The 25,446-nt window shown below is 35.8% G+C and overlaps 1 long non-coding RNA gene across 1 annotated transcript in view; it reads left to right on the plus strand.

The window, feature by feature from the left end:
• LOC141279664 (uncharacterized) overlaps nucleotides 1-20,169 on the plus strand; it is a 451,303-nt gene extending 431,134 nt beyond the window's left edge. Inside the window, exon 5 of the long non-coding RNA XR_012334248.1 lies at nucleotides 20,125-20,169. This is a non-coding gene — a long non-coding RNA (uncharacterized lncRNA). The remainder of the gene's footprint in view (nucleotides 1-20,124) is intronic.
• Nucleotides 20,170-25,446: the final 5,277 nt, after the last annotated feature.

A 25,446-nucleotide genomic window follows, 5' to 3' on the forward strand; every position in this document is an offset into this window, starting at 1 on the left:
TCTTTTGTGTTTCCATACAAATTGTGAAATTTTTTGTTCTAGTTCTGTGAAAAATGCCATTGGTAGTTTGATAAGGATTGCATTGAATCTGTAGATTGCTTTGAGTAATAGAGTCATTTTCACAATGTTGATTCTTCTGATCCAAGGACATGGTATATCTCTCCATCTGTTTGTATCATCTTTAATTTCTTTCATCACTGTCTTATAGTTTCCTGTATACAGGTCTTTTATCTCCTTAAGTAGGTTTATTCCTATGTATTTTATTCTTTTTGTTGCAGGGGTAAATGGGAGTGTTTCCTTAATTTCTCTTTCAGAATTTTCATCATTAGTGTATAGGAATGCAAGAGATTTCTGTGCATTAACTTTGTATCCTGCTACTTTACCAAATTCATTGATTAGCTCTAGTAGTTTTCTGGTAGCATCTTTAGGATTCCCTATGTATAGTATCATGTCATCTGCAGACAGTGACAGTTTTACTTCTTCTTTTCTGTTTTGTATTCCTTTTATTTCTTTTTCTTCTCTGATTGCTCTGGGTAAAACTTCCAAAACTATGTTGAATAATAGTGGTGAGAGTGGACAACCTTGTCTTGTTCCTGATCTTAGTGGAGATGGTTTCAGTTTTTCACCTTTGAGAACAATGTTGGCTGTGGGTTTGTCATATACGGTCTTTATTATGTTGAGGTAGTTTCCCTCTATGCCCACTTTCTGGAGAGTTTTTATCATAAATGAGTGTTGAATTTTGTCAAAAGCTTTTTCTGCATCTATTGAGATGATCATATGGGTTTTCTTCTTCAATTTGTTAATATGGTGTATAACATTGATTGATTTGCGTTTATTGAAGAATCCTTGCATTCCTGGAATAAACCCCATTTGATCATGGTGTATGATCTTTTTAATGTGCTGCTGGATTCTGTTTGCTAGTATTTGTTGAGGATTTTTGCATCTATGTTCATCAGTGATATTGGCCTGTAGTTTTCTTTCTTTGTAACATCTGTGTCTGGTTTTGGTATCAGGGTGATCGTGGTCGCATAGGATGAGATTGGGAGTGTTCCTCCTTCTGCTATACTTTGGATGAGTTTGAGAAAGATAGGTGTTAGCTCTTCTCTAAATGTTTGGTGGAATTCGCCTGTGAAGCCATCTGGTCCAAGGCTTTTTTTCATTGGAAGATTTTTAATCACAGTTCCAACTTCAGTGCTTGTCATTGGTCTGTTTATATTTTCTTTTTTTTTAAAGGTAAATTTTACTCTCTATATATTGTATCTCAGTAAACTTGACTTTTTTAAAAAAATTATTTTATTTATTAATTTATTTATTTATTTTGGCTGCGTCGGGTCTTCGTTGCTGCGTGCAGGCTTTCTCTACTTGCGGCGTGCAGGGGTTACTCTTCGTTGCGGTGCACGGGCTTCTCATTGCAGTGGCTTCTCTTCTTGTGGAGCACGGACTCTAGGTGCATGGAATTCAAGTAGTTGTGGCACACAGGCTCTAGAGCACAGGATCAGTAGTTTTGGCTCACAGGCTTAGTTGCTCTGTGGCATGTTAGATCTTCCTGGTGCAGGACTCAAACCTGTGTCCCCTGCATTGGCAGGAGGATTCTTAACCACTGTGCCAGCAGGGAAGCCCCTTTTTATATTTTCTATTTCTTCCTGGTTCAGTCTCGATGGTTGTGCTTTTCTAAGAATTTGTGCATTCCTTACAGGTTTCCCATTTTATTGGCGTATAGTTGATTGTAGTAATCTCTCATGATCCTTTGTATTTCTGCAGTGTCAGTTGTTACTTCTCTTTCATTTCTAATTCTATTGATTTGAGTCTTCTCCCTTTTTTTCTTGATGAGTCTGGCTAATGGTTTATCAATTTTGTTTATCTTCTCAAAGAACCAGCTTTTAGTTATATTGATCTTTACTATTGTTTCTTTCATTTCTTTCTGATCTGATCTTTATGATTTCCTTCCTTCTGCTAACTTTGGGGTTTTTTTGTTCTTCATTCTCTAATTGCTTTAGGTGCAAGGTTAGGTTGTTTATTTGAGATGTTTCTTGTTTCTTGAGGTAAGATTGTATTGCTCTAAACTTCCCTCTTAGAACTCCTTTGCTGCATCACATAGGTTTTGGGTCATCGAGTTTTCATTGTCATTTATTTCTAGGTATTTTTTGATTCCCTCTTTGATTTTTTCAGTGATCTCGTGGCTATTTAGTAGCATATTGTTTAGCCTCCATGTGTTTGTATTTTTTACAGTTTTTTTCGCTGTAATTCATATCTAGTCTCATAGCATTGTGGTCAGAAAAGATACTTGATATGATTTCAGTTTTCTTAAACTTACCAAGGCTTGATTTGTGACCCAAGGTAAGATATATACTGGAGAATGTTCCATGAGCACCTGAGAAGAAAGTGTATTCTGTTGTTTATGGATGGAATGTACTATACATATTGATGAAGTCCATCTTGTTTAATTTGTCATTTAAAGCTTGTGTTTCCTTATTTATTTTCATTTTGGGTGATCTGCGCATTGGTGAAAGTGGGGTGTTAAAGTCCCCTACTATTATTGGGTTGCTGTCGATTTCCCCTTTTATGGCTGTTAGCTTTTTTTTTTTTTGCCTTATGTATTGAGGTGCTCCTCTGTTTGGTACATAAATATTTACAATTGTTATATCTTCTTCTTGGATCGATCCCTTGATCATTATGTAATGTCCTTCTTTGTCTCTTTTAATAGTCTTTAAAGTCTATTTTGTGTGATATGGGAGTTGCTACTCCAGCGTTCTTTTGATTTCCATTTGCATGGAATATCTTTTTCCATCCCCTTGCTCTCAGTCTGTATGTGTCCCTAGTATGTGTCTGAATTGGGTCTCCTGTAGACAGCATATATACGGGTCTTGTTTTTGTATCCATTCAGCCAGTCTATGTCTTTTGGTTGGAGCATTTAATCCATTTATATTTAAGGTAATTATCAATATGTATTTTCCTATTACCATTTTCTTAATTGTTTTGGGTTTGTTATTGTAGGTGTTTTCCTTCTCTTGTGTTTCCTGCCTAGAGAAGTTCCTTTAGCATCTGTTGTAAAGCTGGTTTGGTGGTGCTCATTTCTCTTAGTGTTTGCTTGTCTGTAAAGGTTTTAATTCTCTGTCGAATCTGAGATCCTTGCTGGGTAAAGTAATCTTGGTTGTAGGTTTTCCTCTTTCATCACTTTAAATGTGTCCTGCCACCCTTTTCTGGCTTGCAGAGTTTTTGCTGAAAGATCAGCTGTTAACCTTATGGGGTTCCCTTGTATGTTATCTGTTGCTTTTCTGTTGTTGCTTTTAATATTTTTTCTTTGTATTTAATTTTTGATAGTTTGATTAATATATGTCTTGGTGTGTCTCTCTTGGGTTTGTCCTGTATGGGACTCTCTGTGCTTCCTGGACTTGATTGACTATTTCCTTTCCCATGTTAGGTAAGTTTTCAACTATAATCTCTTCAAATATTTCCTTAGTCCCTTTCTTTTTCTCTTCTTCTCCTGGGACCCATATAAATCTAATGTTGGTGCATTTAATGTTGTCCCAGAGGTCTCTGAGACTGTCCTCAGTTCTTTTCATTCTTTTTTCTATATTTTGCTCTGCGGTAGTTATGTCCACCTTTTTATCTTTCAGGTCACTTATCCGTTCTTCTGCCTCAGTTATTCTGCTGTTGATTCTGTCTCGAGAATTTTATTTTGTTCTTCATCATTGTTTCTTTGCTCTTGAGTTCTTCTAGGTCTTTGTTAAATGTTTCTTGTATTTTCTCCATTCTATTTCGAAGATTTGGATCATCTTTATTGTCATTATTCTGATTTCTTTTTCAGGTACACTGCCTATTTCCTCTTCATTTTTTTGATCTGGTGGGTTTTTACCTTGCTCCTTCATATGCTGCATATTTCTCTGTTTTCTCATTTTGCTTAACTTACTGTGTTTGAGGGTCTCCTTTTCGCAGGCTGCAGGTTCATAGTTCCCGTTGTTTTTGGCATCTGCCTCCAGTGGGTAAGGTTGGTTCAGTGGGTTGTGTAGGCTTCCTGGTGGAGGGGACTGGTACCTATATTCTGGTGGATGAACCTGGATCTTGTCTTTCTGTTGGGCGGGACCACGTTTGGTGGTGCGTGTTGGGGTTTCTGTGAAGTTAGTATGATTTTAGGCAGCCTCTCTGCTAATAGGTGGTGTTGTGTTCCTGTCTTCCTAGTTGTTTGGCATGGGATGTCCAGCACTGGAGTTTGCTGGTCGTTGATTGGAGCTGGGTCTTTGTGTTGAGACAGAGATCTCTGGTAGAGGTCTTGCCAATTGATATTATGTGGGGCTGGGAGGTGTCTGGTGGTCCAGTATCCTGAAGTCGGCTCTCCCACCTCAAGGCTCAGACCTGACACCCGGCTGGAGCACCAAGACCCTGTCAGCCACACTGCCAGGTACATTGCGAGTTTCTTGCCTTTTGGGAGGTCTGAGGTCTTCTGCCAGCGTTCAGTAGGTGTTCTGTAGGAGTTGTTCCACATGTAGATGTATTTTTGATGTATTTGTGGGGAGGAAAGTGATCTCCATGTCTCACTCTTCCACCATCTTGAAGGTCCTCCTCCAGTCTTTTCTTTTTAACAACTACGTTTTGAGGTTTATTTGAGCAAGATTCTTTTCTTGTCCTTGGGGCTGAGGTTCTGCAACAGATTAATTGATAACGGTTCATACTTGGTTGCTATTACAATGTCAATGTAAAGAATGGTACAGGTTCAAAAGATACGGTTAATTAATGGTTATAAGCTGGGATAAATTTTCTTCTGTAATCCATTGTCTTTTAAATGCCAGTAAAACCAGACACAGCATAAGAAATTAAGTATAAAGCATAGTATTTAGCATCTTAAAAGTTTAGCTTGATGTCTTTGGGGTGCCCTGAAAATAGTTTTAAAGCTTAAGAATTGAGCCAGATTAGTTTTAGTGACTGACATATGACTTAAGTAATTTGAGTCCCCCTTTCTGAGAACTTTGGCTTATTTTTTGTGTTATTTAAGAACCAAGTCTAAATTCTACAAAGTGGTGTATCAGGCCCCTCATGTTAAGGTACCAATATCTTCCCCCAATTATTAACCATTTCTTTTGCTATTCTACTACACAACTCTTCTGATTTTGTGAAACTGATGTATATGGGTTTTGGATCTCATCTTGGGGTTTTTCTGACTCTGGGACTTTCTGTACTCTGAAATTTTAAGTGAGTTTATTGGCTCAGTTATCTTATACTTTCTAAGTTAATTCAACTGCTCCTTTTTCTTGTAACTATTTTCCAACCAAAACATAATTACACAAAATTATTTTGTTTTTGCCACAGTGTCTCATGCAATATATGCTATATACTGGACACTTAATGAAGATAGTTTGAATATTGAGAAACTTTGAGAGGGAGACCTAAATGCTAGAGAAAAAACATAAAAGGTCCCATGTACTATATATGCAAATAAGAATGCCTTACCAAGCTGGGCTAGTCTACAGTGAAACCAAAATTTAGCCACAATGAGTCTTTGTCATTCAGCTTAGCTTATATAAACATCTATGTGTTGATTTTTATATTTTTAATTAAAGTTAATTATTAAGACTTCATGTTTGTGCTTTGAAAGGCATAGGATATCTGTGAAGGTGGCACCTCTACAGTTCTTTTGCTTAAGACCTGATGTTTATGAATGAGAGATGATTAAGATATTTTATCAAAATAAAGTTTGTATTTGTTTAGAAACAAGAAACATACCAAAATGAACAGAAAAGGTCAGCCTCGATAAATTGAGCTCAATCCAAATATGCTAAATTTCATTTTCTACTACACTCATTCTTTTTTAATAACCGGAAAAATGAAAATGTATTTCTTGTTGCATCCTAATGGAGCATGAAGAAAGAAAGGGAGACTCAGAGCAGTTTATTTTCATACTCATCCATTGAGATGAGGTGATCTATCTGTGAATTAAGCTACTTTACTAATTGGAAGGAGGGTAGATAGATGCCTTTGTTGAGTTATTCTAAAATGATTTAAACTTCATTGAATTCTGATTTTAGAAGGGCACTTGATATTTGTTGACTCAGATTATATATTTAAGGAGAAATTAAGGCAATGATTCGAGGTGATTTTCAGATTAATTCAAGCGAGAGCACTAGCTAGTGAGAATAGTATTGTTTTAAGGTAATGGATAAGTCTTTGATCCTTGTATTTAAAGAGAAACTTTAATAAGGTATGTGTGTGTGTATTCATTACCATAAATTTGTATTATCTTCTGTGGCTTTTCTGTTTGTTTATTTCTTAAAATGCATGTCATTGCAAATTATCTTAGGGAATGATAAGCTAAGATTTGAAGTTAGAATTTACAATATCTGATTTCAGGGCACAGCGATAAAAATGGCCTAGGAGGAGTTTGGTGTATGAAGTGGGGGTCGTAGGAGATAAACCTGGACAGTTTGGATTGGGCTTCATCGTGAAAAGTATAGAAAGGAGAAATAGAGAATTTTAGTTTATAGGAACCATGAATTATTAGAGGTGGTTGGGCAGGACAGTGACATCATGGAATCTTACTTGTAGCAGGATGAATCCAAGGATGGCACAGAGAACAAGTTATGGTGGGACAGCACTAGGAGTAGTGTGGCAGCAGCTAAGCTGTTGTGTGATACAGCAGTGGTACGGAAGAGAGGTGATTGAACCAAGCATCCATCACCTGGAAGAAAGACATGAAGTCTTGGCTATTAAACGGTGAGAATAAAGAAGTTGCCATATAGTTAGAGCAGGCTGATTTTTTTCTACAGCCATGCTAACAAGCAAACTGCCAAGCAAACAAATGAAACATGTTCAGTCAATCAGAGCTACCTAACACCAACACAAAACATGTTCCTAAAGTCCTTATACTTCTGCCTCCACACTTCCACATCTGTAAGCAACTCGACCCCAAAACAAACTCTTCCCCCAAACTCCTTATAAGATATTAGTTTGCTCTGCTAAATGAGACAGTTCCTAACCACTATAGCTCACCCTTATTTATGTAAGCAATGAATGTAGTTTTGCACTTTTGAGTGGTGCTCTTTCTTGACGGTGGTTCCCCCATTTTATCAATGCCTTCTCTCAATCTTCCTTTATCTTTTGCGTTTCCATCTTAACCCCTTCCTTTTAATTACTGAACTTCTCAAAAGAGCATGTTGTAGTTAATGCCTTTGTTTTCTTAGAGCCTGTTTCCTTCTCAGTTGTGTGCTGTGGAGTTGCCTAACTCTATCTAAAAGTTTAATTATTGATGCTTGACATTCAAAATTTTTTAATCAACTTGGACCTACTTTTCACCAGCTTTAAAGCTTACTACATCCTTTACTCAAGCTAAACTAGGCTAGTTTTTATTTTTCCTATTTTAAGATAGGAAACTGGCCCTTGTGTGTTTCCTACCAGCATTCTTCCTTCTAAGAATGCCCTCTGCCTAATTTCCACATAGTTAAATCCAGTCTATCTTACTTACCTCCTACCTTTTCCTTGATGCTGCTTCTGACTCCTCAGATCTAAACAGCTCTTACCTCCTAAGAAGCATAGCACTTGTACTGAATCACTGGTTCCCTGAGCTTGTGATTTAATGAACAAATGCAATTTGCCAAAAATAGACCCCTCTCACATGCACACACAAACATAAAAATATGGGGACCACATGGTATTGATGATACTCTTTTAAAGATCAATTCTGATGAAACAGTTATCTAGTATTTCCATGACTTTGTGGAATACGTTATTTCATCACTAAAATTATCATGGAAAACATAGAATAAATTTTATATTATAAAAATTTTACAACGTTGATCTTATGTTTGTCATTTGGCTACAAACCAATGAGAACTTCATCATAGACCAGCTCTGGTCTCTGTCACTCTCACTTTTGCTCTTTTGCTCTCTCTCTCTCTTTTTTAACAGGAGGGCCTGTTTTTGCTTTATTGGAGGGTCAGGTGACACCTGACAGTTCATAAAATGGCTTCAGAGGTGGGAGTAGAGAGAAAACAAAAAATAAGCTGGCAGTGAGAGAAAAACAACCAGAAGGAAAGAGCTGGCTGGTTCTCTCTAAGCCTGATTTAGGGGAGGGAATTGATGTCTGAACAATAAGGATGGACCTTCCCTTCCAACCCTTGATAGGGGAGAGAGAAATAAAGCAAAAGGCTATTGCTTTGGCACTCCTGAGTGGTCTGAGAACCGCTAATCTATACTACTCATTTATCTGTATATCTATCTATCTGTGTTATATCTTTGGGGGGCTTCAGGTTGTCACCTGCTTCTGAAGTCCATAATCCATCTCCTAGCTTCAGATTTCACTGAGTTCAGGCTTATTTCTTAGGGCATCCTTTTCTGGCACCTTCTTTATCCCATCTAAGGATTTTGATATGCTCCATTCCTAATTTTTGAAACTGAGAGACAAAGCTGAAATTCTTGTTTGTGTGTGTGTGTGTGTCTGTGTGAGTGTGTGTGTGTGTTTAATTTATTTATTTTATTTTATTTTTGGTTGTGTTGGGTCTTTGTTGCTGTGCATGTGCTTTTCTCTAGTCGCGGTGAGCAGGGGCTACTCTTTGTTGCGGTGCACGGGCTTCTCATTGTGGTGGTTTCCCTTGTTGCAGAGCATGGGCTCTAGGTGCGCGGGCTTCAGTAGTTGTGGCACGCAGGCTCAGTAGTTGTGGCACACGGGCTTAGTTGCTCCACAGCATGTGGGATCTTCCTGAGCCAGGGCTCGAACCTATTTTCCCTGCATTGGCAGGCAGATTCTTAGCCACTGCACCACCAGGGAAGCCCCAGAAATGCTTATTTTTGAACTCTCTCTTCTCTCTTTTTCATCCCATGGGATAAAAATGGTCTCAAAACATCAAGGAATAAAATCACATTGCTGAAGGATGAAAATATATTGGAGAAATTTTTAAAACATTACCCTTATTTTGTTTTTTTTAGTTTTTATATTGTTAATGATTTTACCTTCTCAAAAGGATTTACTTTCCTCACCTTCATTGTATATCACTGGAAACCCTGAATGATGGTTTGTGCTTCTTCATATTTTCCCAACATCATTGTGGTACCTTGTAGGAAGCCAGAGCTCAGTTAGTGTGGGTTGAGGCTAAGGTGCTAATGACTGTAGTGAATATTTGACTTTTTGGGTTAAAAAATCTGAAATACAGTGAGCCCAACTATATGCTGCCTGAGAAAATTAACTCCTATTTTCTTCATCTTTATAATGGAAATAACAACTACTCACAAGGTTTTGTATCAAAGAAATAAATATATGCAAGTCCCTCTAAGCTATAATTTGACATTTATAGTGTTACATCTATAATAAAGTAAATAAAATAAATCAAATATTAAAGAATCATACTAATGAATCAAACTAATTATTTTTATTTAGGCAATACCATGGTGCTTTTCAGTGTACATAACAGGCGTTTTCAGAGAAAAATGATGTTTTTTATTTTGCATGTATTTCATGATGTGGTTTCCATTTGTATTTGGCATTTTTTGGCGGTTTCCAAGAAGCTAAAATGGTATATTGCTATAGCCTGGGAAGAAAACTAAGTCCAGTGACGAAAAGGAAATAAGTGTTGAGATAAGAATAAAATGCCAGTGCTTCCTTTTATATTTGTCCATTATAAATTTTTTTTTAATTTCATAAGCCATTTTTGATGTGTCACTAAAATTTAAACTGCTACTGAGTATAGAACTTAAAATAAATGGTCTTTGGAAAACTCACAATAGTACAGGTCTGGCTTAGGTGGACCCCCAAATGGGTTTTAAAAACATTGACTTCCTGTGTCAGCGCTGTGGTTGCATGTGTATTGGTTCTGAAATTATATTTATTAATCTTTCACACCGAAAATGTTGTATTTATTATTGTTATTATTTTTGTATATGCCTATGCCCTAGATTTGTTGGGATGAGTAGATGTATTAAGGTTCTCTTGAGAAACAGAAACAATAAGATCAATGGGTATGGTGTGTGTGTTCACACCACCAAGCAATTAACTGAGTTCTAACACTACCTGGAGGTAGTGTCAGATCCCTCAGGTTAAGGGCTAGGTTTCGCAAAGATTGCCTCCACCTCCACACACACTTCAGACACCAATCACAGGTCCAGATGGCTACCTGAGCTTTTGACTGACCAGCTATAGATCAGAGGTTCTAATGACTCCTTCCTTGGGTCGGATTAATTTGCTAGAGCAGCTTACAGAAATCAGGGAAACATTCTCCTTACTAGTTTACCGTTTTTTTATAATAGGATGTAACATAGGAACACCCAAATGGAAGAGATGCATAGGGCAAAGAATGGGGGAAAGGTTGCAGGTCTTCCATGCTTTCTGAGCCTGCCACTCTCCCCAAATTTCTGCAAGTTCACCAACCCAGAAGCTTTCCAAACTCTATTCTTTTGGTTTTTTATGGGGGCTTCATTATATAGGCATGATTGATTAAATCATTTGTCTTTGGTGATTGATTCAACCTTCAGTCCCTCTCCTTTCCCTGGAGGTTAGGGGAATGGGGCTGAGAAGTCCTGCTCTCCAATTACATGGGGCTCTTCCCCTGGCAACCAGCCCTCATCCTTAAGTGCTTTCCAAAAGTCACTTCATTAACATAAACCCAGTTGTGATTGAAAGGGGTTTATTATGAAGATCAAGACACCTTTATCACTCTTAATCACTTAGGAAATTTCGAAGGTTTTAGGAGCTCTGTGACAAAAACTGGCTCAAAGATGAAGACCAAATATATATTTATTATAAGTCACAAAATCACAGTGGATAGACTATATGTAAAGAGATTTATAATAAGGAATTGGTTCAAGTGGTTATCGAGGCTGGCAAGTAAAAAATCTGCAGTGTGGGCCAGTAGGCTGGAGACCAGAGAGAGCTAATGTTTCAGTTCCATTCTGAAGATGGGCAAGCTGGAGACCTAGGAGGGCTGATGTTCCCATTTGAGTGTGAAGGCAGTCTGCTATTGAAATGGGAAGAGCCATGTTGCAGATGAAGTCTGAAGGCAGTCTTCTGGAGATTTCTGTCTAGCTCAGGGCAAGCTGGTCTTTTTGTTCTCTTCACGCCTTCATTTGCTTGGGTGAGGCACACCCACATTATGGAGAGCAATCTGCTTTAGTCCGAGTCCACTGACTTAAGTGTTAAGCTCACCTAAAAACACAGAAATGCCCAGAATGATGTCTGACCAAATATCTGGACACCCCATGGCCCAGGCAAGTTGACATATAAAATTAACCATCACAGTAGGTAATGTCTGATATTACCAGTACATGCTACATGTCTGCCAGAAAGCAATGAAATATTTTATTTTCTGGCATCACAACTCATGAAGCCAGTGCCAAATGACACAAGATCATGTTTTGGATGGTAGTCTGGTGTTTGGAAGACTAAATTCTTTTTGAAGAGAATGGGTGGCAGTTTTGTCTATGTAGTATTTTACGATTTGCAAGGCACTTTCATATACATTAGCACTTTTGATCAATCAGCACCATTATTTTCAAAGCTTTGGTTGCAGGTCCTGCCACCAAGTTATTGACTGTGTCTAACACAAGCAAAGTGAAGCCAAGGGTCAAATAATTATGCAGTAAACCAGATTGATAGGGTAAAGCCAGTGTGAGCAATTTAGCCAAACACAATCCTGACTTTAATTGAAACTTAATTTGTCTGAATTATGTGGACAAATGCCTCAGTTTGTACCATTTTGCAGAAGATTGTGGTATCCGCATTGGAGCAACTTATTCACCTTTGAATTTCCAACATTGAGAATAATTACAGAAACACAGTTGTTAAATAAAAATATTTTTTGTCATAGTGAATCAACTCACGATCAAATTAAACTGTCTTTAAACAAGCTGTAGAACTAAAACAACACTAGTTCAAGGTGTGTGTGAGTACTTGCTCAGTTGTCACTAAATTGCTAAGTACTGGCTCGTTCTCCTTCCTCCCATTTCATTCCTTTTGCAACCTTTTCCAATTTGGGTTTGAAACAACTACTGTTTTATATTGATCCACAATTTTTTAGTGTCCAATTAAATAGCTTCTTTTTATTCACCCTTATTCAGTGTCTCTCTGAGAGACCCACCTCCTGTGTCTCTCTACCTTGCTACATTGTTCTGATTTATACCTTATGTTTTTACATAAGTTCTTCCCAGCGGTCTCTGCACCTTAGCTTTCCTGCTTTCAGTTCATTCTATACGTTGCTTTCATGGATATCTTTCTAATGCATGAAATTTATCATTTTTCTTTTATTCAAAATATTTCACAGATTAAAAAAAGAATAGTATGAGGTGGAGGCTAATTAACAGAAATAGGGTAACAATTCTGTTACCAGTAGTGGACATGAAGTTAGACCAAATTTAACTTGATCTCTAAACTGTTGACCTCAGAATCCTTAAGTTACGTACGTCTGCCTAAAGACAGGATGCATTCCAGAACCTTCATTCAGACTGATCTAGAAATAAGGGATCAATTCGCCCCTGCAGTGACGGGTATAAGAATTATGGGGCAGGAATAAAAAAGGGCTTTATGTTTTTGTTGTACGAGCTGATACGCTAGTGATCTCTGGTACTGATGATCTACCATATTAAAGTATAGTGTAGATTCAAATTTGAATATGAAAATGTTTAAGAAACAACACCATCACCTGCTTTGCCACATTGCTCCTGTAGGTTCTAAATTTAACACAAATCGTAAATGATTTTAATTAAACTTTTGTTGATACCACAGGTATTGTAATCATGTATTGTCCAAAGCCCAAACTAATTCAATGAAGAATTTATAATCACCAAAATCATTATTACTTCTCAATGGAATTCTTAATTTTGCTCCACCCCACCTATACCTGGAACCATGAAATAACTTCAGTTGTTAATATCGGCTACTCTTTATCCTAGAATATTTATTTGTCCTTCCTTGTGAGTTCTCGCTACTTAAATGTTTGACATCTTTTCTGTTTGATGAGGAATTTTCATTTTAGCATAAGAATCTCTGTTCCTCCTCTACCCCACTTATGTCCAGCCTCAGTAAAAATTCTTCATGTCAACTGAGTGAATAGCTAGGAGGTGATTACTTTGTGCCTTTAAGGAAATGGAAGTTCAAGAGTGACAGCATTGCGTGGCCCTGAACTTCTGTGGCTTAAATAAGAGCCTAGAATACATGCTCATCTCCATTGGAGCCATTCTTACATTAAAACCAGCTCTTTAGAATTCAGGCAGTCTGACTTACCTTTATTTTATAGCAATTAGAAAGGTAAATATCTTATTTGTCACAGAATATAGCATGGAATGTCAACAAGCCAAACACAAGGGCAAGGCAGAAATAAGAATATGACATGGCAACCAAAATTTTAAAAAAAGATTTTCAAGAGACACTACTGTTTTCTCCCACGTTTATTACTACACTTGATCACATGTATGGAAATAATAGTTATAAAACAAATACGATGGTCACAATATAATGTAAAGAATTCTCTCCGTATACCATTTGACAATTTTATTTTCACTACAAATGGTGTCAGCAGTGTACGTAAGTCATCCTGCAGCTGAATACCACTAGTGGATTATGTTACCATATGTTACTTGTTATAAGAATAACAATAGTGTTGTAGGCTATTTATTGAAATATCTAAACACAACTGGAAAAAATGGTTTACTCTGTTAGGCCAGCTGTATTTTCCATATTCATTTTGACTGTTACTTCTCATTGTTAAGTTTCTGGAAAGTTTATTTTCTAGCTGACAGGCTTTCAGAACTGTGATTTAGAGAAATAAAACTAGGTAACAAATGACTATATTTAAATGTTGTGCCACAAAGTCCATTCTCTTCATTTCACATGATAAATATTCTCGTCCAATAAAAAGGATTCTTCTGGGTTTGAAATGTTTCCTTGTTCTTGATAACATTCAACACCTTAGGAGTAGTAGATATTTAAATTTCATAATGTAAGCATCATAAATGCTACTTGATGATGCTGAAGACCATTACTGAATTTTTGAGTTTTTGTTACATCTACTTTTGTGTATTTTCTCATTTAATTTTCATAACAAGCAGATGAGCAAACAGAGGCCTAGAGAATTGCCCACAATCCCAGTAAGTGATGTCTGAGCCCAGTGTATCTAAATTCAGAGCTCCCTTCCATTCTTCCTGCTTAGGCGAAATGAGTAGGACTGTCCTCTGCATAGGTTTATCTGTCAGAAGTTGCTAAGCCTGGAATCTTGTTATACTGAGATCTTTGCCCCCTTGAAAGAGAGGACTTAATTTGCCACAGGTGCCATGATATGAAAACTATTCACCAGCAAATATAAATCACCGGTGGTAAAGCAGGATGCGCAAAGTAAGCCACCACATATCACACACTTCTTCCAGTAATCACATTACACATGGGTATTCCATGCCGTGGTCTATGTCTATAAACTGACATGATTATAGAAACCAGTAAGGGACCTACCAAACTTACAGCACATGTATGTAAGTTCAGGTACACATTGACCTTTTATGCAGTCGTGTCAGATCAGTTTTAAGTTTAGGTCTGATATTCAACTGATTCTCCTTCATAGGAAAGTTTAATCCTGATGCCCATTAACCCTTCACAATCTAGTCTGAGCCTCCTAATCCCTGTCTTCCATATTCAACCTTCTTGTTTTCTGGATCAGTCTATGCTATTTACAAAAACATATTGTTACATATTATCAAAGATCACTGATGATGTAAAACCACACTGTATGTGGTAGGAATCTACTCAGGTGTGACAGAAATGTAGAGGATTAAGGTCTACTAAAGAGCTTTGAGAAAAAGGTGCCATTACAATTTGTATACTTAAACTGTAGGTGTCATAAGATTCTTACTGATATTTTAAGTAGTTTGGGAAAAAAGTGTAGAAACAAGGACATACGAAAATAAAATTGAAGCCAAAGAAGAGAAAAAGCACATACTGGATAAGAGAAATTGTATTTCATTTTGATGAAGTGTTTTCAAAGTCCTAGGGAGACTTTTTATTCTAACTTCCTATGTTACATGTATCTCCTGTGCTTCTGAGTTAACAAAGAAGAAAAAGAAGGTAAGAGGAGTGAACAGAGAGATATATTTTCTTTTCTTCTTGAAGTCTGTTTCTTGGGCACATATAAATGCAGCACAATGGCCCAAAGAATCATCACATTTTAAGGGAAAGTGGGTTTTAAAAGAAAAGATAAATAGCTTCTTTCCCAAGCTCTATTTCCATTTCATCAATAATAAAGTAGGTTTCTAAAAGGAGACATTTTTTTAAAAACTGGAAATTATTATAACATTACATTGGATGTTTTTGTGAATGCATACTGTTGCTATGTTTTGAGACCTCATAATATTTAGAATGTGCCTTTTTCATTATTTCTTTGCTTTGAGAGTGGGTAGCTTAAAATAATCATATGGTATTATGTAATTAGAAGGATTTCATTTTCATGGTAAAAGTGACATTTATATTGGTGATTTGAGTACTATTACAAGTCAATTAAGATTTTAAGTAGTAACTTTAATGTACCACTGCTAGATTGATCGATTTCCTCACCATTTGTTTATCTATCCATTCAGCAATCATTTGGTAAATCTATTCCAGGAACCTGATATTTTGCTCAATGCTGGGAATATAATGATAAATTAATATTTTCCCATCCTCTAAAAGCTTATGGTTTAGTAAGAAGTGCTTGTTATATTAGGAAAGTGAAGATTTTGTCACTGGTTATGTCCTAGGGATTATATACCTATGCATAGTGACACCTTCCTTTGACAATAGAATCAAGACCCATCCCAGTCTTTCTAAAGTCCTTTCTCTCTGGGTTATTTGGGGTTAATATGATTGTCCTGAGTTTTATGGGCCATGGTAAAGTATATGCAAGTCTCATGCTCATGTACTTTCATGTTTAGCATAAATTTTATTTCAAGCTTGTTCTCAAAGCCTAGTTTGTCATCAAGTGTTGAAATGGAGTTAGCAAAGAAGAAATGATACAGCTGATCTGTCAGTCCTCCACTTTTAATTCCTAGACTTAAAATTTTGTATAATTTTCTCCAAGATTTTGCTTGGGGTCTTCTGTTACTCCATGTATCTCAAAATAAATTTTGTATTAAAAACTGGAAACTTGACAGCTCTTCAGAAAGAAAACTTAGTAAAAGTTTGAAAATTATTTTTCAGAAAGAAAAAGTTACAAGCAGGCAAAATATAGTTCAACCAACTAAGCTTGAAATGTAAAACACCTTTAGAAATATTTACATGAATGTGCGTAGATAAATAAAACCATAGAATTATTTGAGAGAACAGTAAATATAAACTTAACAGTTTAAGAGAAAGTGTTCCATTCATGAGATTAATGCATTTGATTCTTCTACATTGTCTTAGCTCCAATTTGGTGCATTATGGTGGTTTGAAAAAAAAATCAAGTTCTTAATGTTGTTTCAACATCTGCTTTTGAGGAAATGTATACTTTCCTTTCCAGATACAATACATATAAAATATCCCATCGGGGCTGAATGCCAGAGAGGCACCATGCTTAAGTAATAAGCCCAATTATCTTGATAATAAACAGCAACTAGAAATTGAACTCCTGTTGGCAGATACATAGGATACTTAAACACCAAGTGGGATTAATTAAACTCTAAAAAGAGTTACATTATAAGCAAATATAATAATAAATCATTATACAATATTAAGTAGAGCAATTATCTAATTTTCTTCTTTTTCTCATTAATGAAGTTTATGTTTTTGAAATATCATGAGAAAAGGATTTCAGAAATAGTGGAGAGCTTACCTTTAAGCATCTTCTGAGATAGAAATGTCAGATTTCAAACTAATAAAAGATGAATGTGATAATAAATATTTTACTCCTAATGCCAAGGGATAAGAATGTGATACCATGAAAGGTGGTATAGGCTTTAGGTAAATATTTGTACTATAATGTGTCGAGCAAAGTTTTTGGGGAGACATACAGGCATACCTCATTTTATTGCACGTTGTTTTATTGTGCTTTGCAGATATTGTTGATTTTACAAACTGAAGGTTTGTGGCAGCCCTACGTCGTTAGATGATGGTTAGCATTTTTTTTTAGCAACAAAATATTTTTAATTAACACATGTGCATTTTTAAGACATAATGCTATTGCATGTTTAATAGACTATAGTATAGTGTAAACATAACTTTTATATGCACTGGCAAGCAAAAAAAAAAATTGTGTGACTCACTTTATTATGATATTCACTTTACTGTGATGGTCTGAAACCAAACCTGCAATATTCCAGGCTATGCCTGTAGTGGAGGGCAGTTGAAATGGTTCAGGTCAAGCACGTGTAAGAATGAATTTATGATCAATGTCATATATTTCCTCAGGAAAGTATTGTTGACCTTCCTACAATTTATTTTCTATTTATTTCAAAGCAAATAATTACTAGAGAAGTAAACTTGTCTATATGAAAAAAGTAATAACTACAGCCCATTTCATTTGAGATCATTCTACAATTTTGTCTGAGATTATTGATTCAAAAGGGAGTCTTAATTTCTAAGGACTAATGCTATATAGAATTTGGGTCTCCACTCTTTTCTCAAAAATATGTAATTAAATGGGGAGGATGAGATAGCTCTTCCCCTATCATTACAAACAAAGGTGTACACAGACAAATAAATATAAAGAATAACAACTGTCAAGCAAGAAGTAGGGTATGACATATTATAAATTTTTGAAAAAATATTTATTTATTTATTTGGCTGCACTGGGTCTTAGTTGCAGCACGCGGATCTTCATTGCGACTTGCGGGATGTTTAGTTGTGGCATGCGGGCTCTCAGTTGTGGCACGTGGGATCTAGTTCCCCAACCAGGGATGGAACCTGCACCCCCTGTATTGGGAGCATGGAGCCTTAACCACTGGACCACCAGGGAGGTCCTGTGATAAATGTTTTTTTAAAGTGATTATCTTAGTCCATTTGGGCTGCTGTAACAAAGTACCATAGTCTGGGTAGCTTATGAAAAAACAAATGTATTTCTCATAGTTCTGGAAGCTGGAAGTCATTGATCAGGTGCTACTGTTGTTGGGTGAGGGCCCTCCTGTGAGTTACAGGCTTATCCTCTTTGTATCCTTATATAGCAGGAGGGGCCAGGAAGCTTGATGGGGTCTCTTTTATAAGAACACTAATCCCATTCATGAGAGCTTCACCTTTATGACCTAAACATTTCCCAAAGACCCTTCTTTCTAATAGCATCACATTGAGCTTTGGGATTTCAACATATGAATTTAGGTGTAGGTACAAACATTCAGATCACAGCAGTGACCAAGGATATAAAGGAAATTTCAGGGGAGTGTTGTGCTGTATTTAGTCATAGATATCATATTTTGCATCTGCATTGATGAGTTGACAAAATCCAGAAACTTCTAATAACCTTCAATCTCAAAAGAAGGAAGCGTTATTTCCCCCCTTTTTACTATATTGAGTGTGAGGGGTTAGTATGAACTGCTGATGGGAAAAGAAATATAAAAATAGATGTAAATAAGAGCATCTGAGTATTTCTGATCGTGGCTTAAGCTCTTCAGTTAGTCACAGCTTTGGTGGTAATGATGATAGGCAGGGGTGGTGGGGGCAATGGGTTTCCTCTCCCAAGAGCAGAGCTACATTTGATTGGAACGTATGTTGTCAGAAGGTATCTAAGTCATTGGAAAAGGTATCTTCCCAGAAAGAATATCCAAGGTGCCCAAAAGAGCTCTTAACTCTCCCCTTTCTCCTATCCACCCCACATACAACAGTAGAGCAAACTGGCTGCAAAACCCATCTATCCAATTATAACTCAGAAAAAGTAAGTAAGTGCCAGGAAAGTTGTAAATGTAGTAAAGAAAGTTAATCTCAGTTATATCAGAAGAGAGAAAAAATCTGGACAAAGTTATACACATTAGGTGAGAAATAATGAAATATCACAGAAACTAAGCAAACATGATGTGGCAGAGGGGTAGGGGAGTGAAAACAGAATATACATAGTATGCCATTAATGTATAAAGATTTCAGTCTGGAATAAAACATAACACAGGGAACTAAAAAAATATTCTTGTGAGTGCAGGTTCCTCAAGAAGTTGAAAAAAGTTACCATATGACCTAGCAATCCTACCTCCAGGTACATATCCAAAAGAATCCAAATCATGATCTGGAAGAGATATCAGCATATCAGTATTTATGGCAGCATTATTCAGAATAGCCAAGAAGTAGAAAAAACTCAGATGCCCATTAACTGGTGAATCGATTAAGCAAATATGGTATATACATACAGTGGAATCTCATACAGCCTTTTAAAAGAAGGAAATTCTGTTACATACTACAGCATGGTGAACCTGAAGCACATTATGCTAAGCACAATAATCCAGTCACCAAAGGACAAATACTGTGTAATTCCACTCATGCAGTATCTCAAGTAGTCAAAATCATAGAAACAGAAAGTAGAAAGATGACTGCCAAGGGCTGGGAGCAGTGATCGGGGGGATCAGTATTTGGTTGGTATAGAATTACAGGGCTGTAGGATGAAAAAGTTTTAGAGTTCTGTTGCACAATTTTGTGAATATGCTTAACACTACTGAACTATACACTTAAAATAGTTAACATGGTAACTTTAATGTTATATATTTTATACCACACATACAAAAATTACAACAAGCTCAGTTATTTTCTAATGTGAGTGACAAACAGAGATTATCAAACATCAGGGAACACTGGAAATGCAACAGTCCTGAGTTTTTCTAGGGGAAACTAGAGGAAACATTTTCTCCCCCTAGAGGGAGAAAACATCCATAAAGATAACAAATCAAAATGGATCTTAAGGAATGCAGAACTTGAAGTTTCTGTGTTCAAATGAAACACTAACGGTGAACATAAGGTCCATAGAACTCTTAACAATAATTCTTTGCAGGAATTTATGGTGGCAAGTATTAGGTAGAAAGCGTTAGCTCTGTTAAGTAATTTTATTGTGGTATTATATATATATAATAAAATGTATATGTTATATATACTATATATAATATATATTTAATGAAAAAAATTTGGGTGTGAAAAATAAGAAGTGAGTGAGAAATGGTAATATGAGGAAGTCTTTGTTTTGGGGGCACAGGGATCTCTGTAAGCCAGTATGCCAACACAGGTTTTGTTTGTTTGTTTTTCAGCTGCTGTGGCAAAGATTACCTTATTTTGGGAAAATTACCTCCTGGACACATCATAGAAATGCAGAAGTGACTTGTAAAAGAGAAGTAACAGGTATTTTTTTACTGTTTTTGAAATTCTGTATTAAGCTTTACTTACAGTAGTTCATCTAATTTTCACAATAGTCTTACAATGCAAATATTAATAGTTTTTCCAGTAATTTATGTCATTTTTAATGGAAAATTATCCTTTTTCTCCTCAATTCAAGTATTTTTTTAAAGAGAGCTTATAATGTCTCCCCAAATTTTCCTGTAACTTAAAATTTGTATGGTTTTATTACTTTTCAAACTTCATTTTATCTGAATTTCAGAAATTTTATGGCATGGAGAGAGCACTGTGGTGTGTGTTTGTGTGTGTGTGTGTGTGTGTGTGTGTGTGTACGTGCATTTTTTTTCAAAATGAATAACCAACTGTTCATTTACTATGTATCAAAAAGTTATTCTTCCTTGGTGGTTGGAAAGTTAGCTTATGTTTCATGAGATTAAATTATTCTGATAGAAAAATACTTATTCTATTCTATTTTTTTGTCTTACTGACATTTATGTCTGTGTATCTACACAAATCTAATGCTTATTGTAGCTTTATAGATTTTTTGTCACTTTATTGGACATAACCACTTTTTAATATTCTTTGCTATTCTTGCATATGCATTGTTTAGAAGTGAACATTAAATTAAATTTGCCAAAAATTCCTCATTGAAAGTTTGATTAAAAGATTATTAAATTCATAAATAAATTTGAGGAGAAATTACATTCCAATGCTATTAAGATCCCTGTTTAGAATTATGGTGTATCTATCAAAAATCACATATCACTTGCTTCATATTGCTTTGAGTATTTTGTGGTTAATTTTAATTCTGTGTATTTTGAAGTTCTACTTACTATTTCAATCCTATTTTCTTAGTACATAAGTTTTTATTTTTTATTGCTGCAGTATAGAAAAGTTATTGCTTTTGTGAATGTTTTTTAAAGATAGCTAACTTTCTTTATTCTTATCAATACTAATGCACTTTTCATTTATTTCCATGGACTTAATGGACCCGATCTGAAAATACTTACACGTTCTTACCTTATTTATCTATATCTTACTCTTTGGTATTACATTTACTAGACATGTCAGAATAATGTTGAATAAAAATAATAATATGATATGAGTCTTTCCCAGTACTTTTCATTTATAGTTTTTCTGTTGAAATTGATATAGTCTACTGGTTTTGCATGAATACTTTTAATTACAGTTTTATTCTGTATTTAGTCAAATCAGTAATAAATGCTGAATTTTTTAAATTATTTTACTCTTAAAAAAGGTGCCAGATATTTTTACTCCTCTAGTTTATTAGCATGTTGGACTGTATTACTTGATTTCCTAATGTGGGTTCATCCCTGCATTCCTGGAACAAACTCTTCTTTTTCATCGCATGTTATTCTTCCGTTAGATGTTCACGTTATTCACTGTATTTACATATAATTTTTATTCATACTCCTAGGTTAAATGAATATATTGCTACCTTATTTCCTTTTAGTGTCATATTTGTCAGGTTGTGATATTATACTTTTCTAAGCCTTAGAGTGTAATTTGAGGTACTTTTTATCATTTAATCTTAACCACAATGCACATCATTCATATGTCTCAGATTCTTACGTCACAGAGTAACAGCATGAACTGAAATAAAGCAAAAAAACAAAATACAACTATATGCTGTCTACAAGAGACTCATCTTAGATCTCAGGACATACATAGGTTACAAGTGAAAGAATGGAAAAGGATATTCCATGCACATAGTAACCAAACAAGTAACAAGGATGGCTAAACTCATATCTGACAAAATAGACTTTAAGTCAAAAACTCTTGCAGGAGACAAAGAAGGGCATTATATATTGATAAAAAGGATCAATTTACCAAGAATATATAACACTTATAAATTTGTATGTACCAAACATCAGAGGTCCTAAAATACATGAAGCAAATATAGACAGAAGTGAAGGTACAAAAAGTTAGGTCTACAATTATAGCAGGAAACATCAGTATTTCACTAATGGATAGAAAAATGAGAAAGAAGGTCAATAAGGAAATGGAGCATTTGAACATTTTAGACCAACTGGACCTAATAGATATGTAAGGAATATTCTATCCAACAAAATCAGAATACACATTTTATTAAAAGATGGAAATCAAAGTATCTTTTCTATAACAATGTAATGAAATTATTATCAGAAAATAACTGAAAAATACACAAATATATGGAAATTAAATAGCACACTCATAAACAACTATTGGGTCACACAAGGAGGCACGAGGGGGGGAAGGGGAAGCTGGGATGAAGTGAGAGAGTAGCTTTGACGTATATACAATACCAAATGTAAAATGGATGGCTAGTGGGAAGCTGCTGCAAAGCACAGGGAGATCAACTCGGTGCTTTTTGATGACCTAGAGGGATGGGATAGGGAGGGTGGGAGGGAGGCTCAAGAGGCAGGGGGTATGGGGATGTATGTATACATATAGCTGATTCACTTTGTTGTACAGCAGAAACTAACACAACATTGTAAAGCATTTATATTCCAACAAAGATGTGAAAAAAAGAAGTCTTTAGTCAAATGAAGGTAAGAATGCAACATGGGCTGCAACTAAATCAGTGTTTAAAGGGAAATTTATAGCTGTATATGCTTACGTTTAAAAAGAAGTAAGATCTCAAATCAATTAGCTAACTTTCAGCCCAAAGAAACTATAAAAAAGAACAAACTAAGCCCAGAGCTGGGAGAAAGAAGGAAATAATAAGCTTAGAGCAGTGATGAATGAAATAGAGAATAGAACAATTGAGAAAATCACTGAAAACAAGAATTAGTTTTTTGAAAAAAAAAATGACAAAATTGACAAGCTCTTAACTAGACTGACTAGGAAAGAAAAAGACAATACTCCTGTTACTAAAATCAGAAATGAAATTGTGATATCACTATCAATTTTACAGAGATAAAAAGAATTACAAGATATTACTATGGATAACTATACACAAAAAACTGGACAATCTAGATGAAATGGAGAAATTTCTAGAAATATACAGCCTACAAAGATGGACCCATGAAGAAATAGAAAATCTGAATAGATCCCTAACTACTTGTGAGATTTAATCAGTAATCAAAAACCGCCTAAGAAAGAAAAACCCATGACCAGATGGTTTAACCATTATGTTCTGGCAAACATTTAAAGAATAACTAAGATCCATACTTTTCCAACTCTTTCAAAAATTGAATGGGGAGTACTTTCTAACTCACTCTATGAGGCCAGCAGTACTCTGATACCAAAGTCAGACAAAGCACTACAAAAATTCTAGAGATCAATATCCCTTATCTTTATTAATACAAATATCCTCAGTAAAATAGCAAACAATTCAACAGCTCATTAAAAGGACTATACACCATGACCAAGTGGGGTTTATGCCTGCAATGAAAGTATGTGCAATGTATGAAAGTCAACCAATGTAACATATCACATTGACAGAATGAAGGAAAAGAATATTCATCTCAATTAATGCAGAAAAAGCATTTGTCAACATTCAGCACCATTTCATTATGAAATACTCAGCAAACTAGGAATAGAAAGAAACCACATCAATATAGTAAAAGCCATATGTGAAAATCCCACAGCTTACATCAGTTATAGTGGTGAATGAATGAAGGCTTTTCCTCTCAATTCAGGAATAAAACAAAGATACCTACTTCTATTCAAAATTGTACTGGAGAGACTTCTCTGGTGGTGCAGTGGTTAAGAATATGCCTGCCGATTCAGAGGATGCAGGTTCGATCCCTGGTCCGGGAAGACCCCATATGCTGCAGAGCAACTAAGCCCAGGCACCACAACTACTGAGCTTGTGCTCTAGAGCCCATGAGCCACAACTACTGAGCCTACGTGCCACAACTACTGAAGCCCGTGTGCCTAAAACCTATGTTCTGCAACAAGAGAAGCCACTGGAATAAGAAGCACATGCAATGCAACGACGAGTAACCCCCACTCGCCGCAACAAGACAAAGCCAGTGCGCAGCAACGAAGACCCAGCACAGCCAAAAAAAAAAAAATTTTACTGGATGTCCTAGCCAGAGCAATTAAACTTGAAAGAAAAGGCATCCAAATTAAAAGGAAAGGAGTAAAATTATCTCAGCAGGTGAAATAATCTTATTTATAGAAAACTCTAAAAATTACACACACACACAACTGTTAGAGCTAATAAATGAATTCAGCAAAACTTCAGGATACAAAATCAACACCCAAAATTTAGTTGTGTTTCTATACACTAACAATGAATAATCTGAAAACAAAATTTAAAATAAATCTCATTTACAGTAGTATCAAAGATAACAAAATACTTAGGAGTAAGCTGAACCATGGACATGAAAGATTTGTATGCTGAAAATTAGAAAATATTGCTGGAAGAAATTAAAGAAGACACAAATAAATGGAAAGACATCTTATGTTTATGGCTGGAATAATTATTAAAATGTCAATACCCAAAAGCAATCCCTACAAAACCTCAGCATTTTTTTTTTTGCAGAAATAAATAGAAGAGTTCATCCTATAATTCACATGGAATCTTAAGGGATCTTGAACAGGCAAAAGAAACTTGAAAAAGAACAAAATTGGGGTCTTTCTGATTTTAAAACTTATTATAGAACTACAGTAATCAAAACAATGTGAGGGCTTCCCTGGTGGCGAAGTGGTTGAGAGTCCTCCTGCCGATGCAGGGGACACGGGTTCGTGCCCCAGTCCGGGAAGATCCCACATGCCACAGAGCGGCTAGGCCCGTGAGCCATGGCTGCTGAGCCTGCGCATCTGGAGCCTGTGCTCCGTAACGGGAGAGGCCACAACAGTGAGAGGCCTGCGTACCACAAAAAATAAAAAAATAAATAAACAAAACAATGTGAGACTGGCATATAGACAGAAATATAGACCAATGGAATGTAATATAGATCCTAGGAATAAATCCTTGCATATGTGGTTGAATGATTTTTAACAAGAGTGTGAAGACCTTTCACTGGGGAAAAGACAGTTTTTTTTCAAGAAATGATGTTGGGAAAGCTGGATATCTACATGCAAAAGAATGAAGTTGCTGTGTTACCAGATACCATGTACACAAATATAATGCAAAATGGATCAAAGACTTCGATGTAAGAGTTAAAACTATACAATGCTGAGAAGAAAACATAGGGAAACAGCTTCTTGATGTTGAATTGTGCAATGATTTCTTACATATGACACTGAAAGTGCAGGTAACAAAAGGAAAAATAGATGAATTG

This window comes from Tursiops truncatus, chromosome 10, assembly GCF_011762595.2.
Source record: "Tursiops truncatus isolate mTurTru1 chromosome 10, mTurTru1.mat.Y, whole genome shotgun sequence".
Classification (NCBI taxonomy): domain Eukaryota; kingdom Metazoa; phylum Chordata; class Mammalia; order Artiodactyla; family Delphinidae; genus Tursiops; species Tursiops truncatus.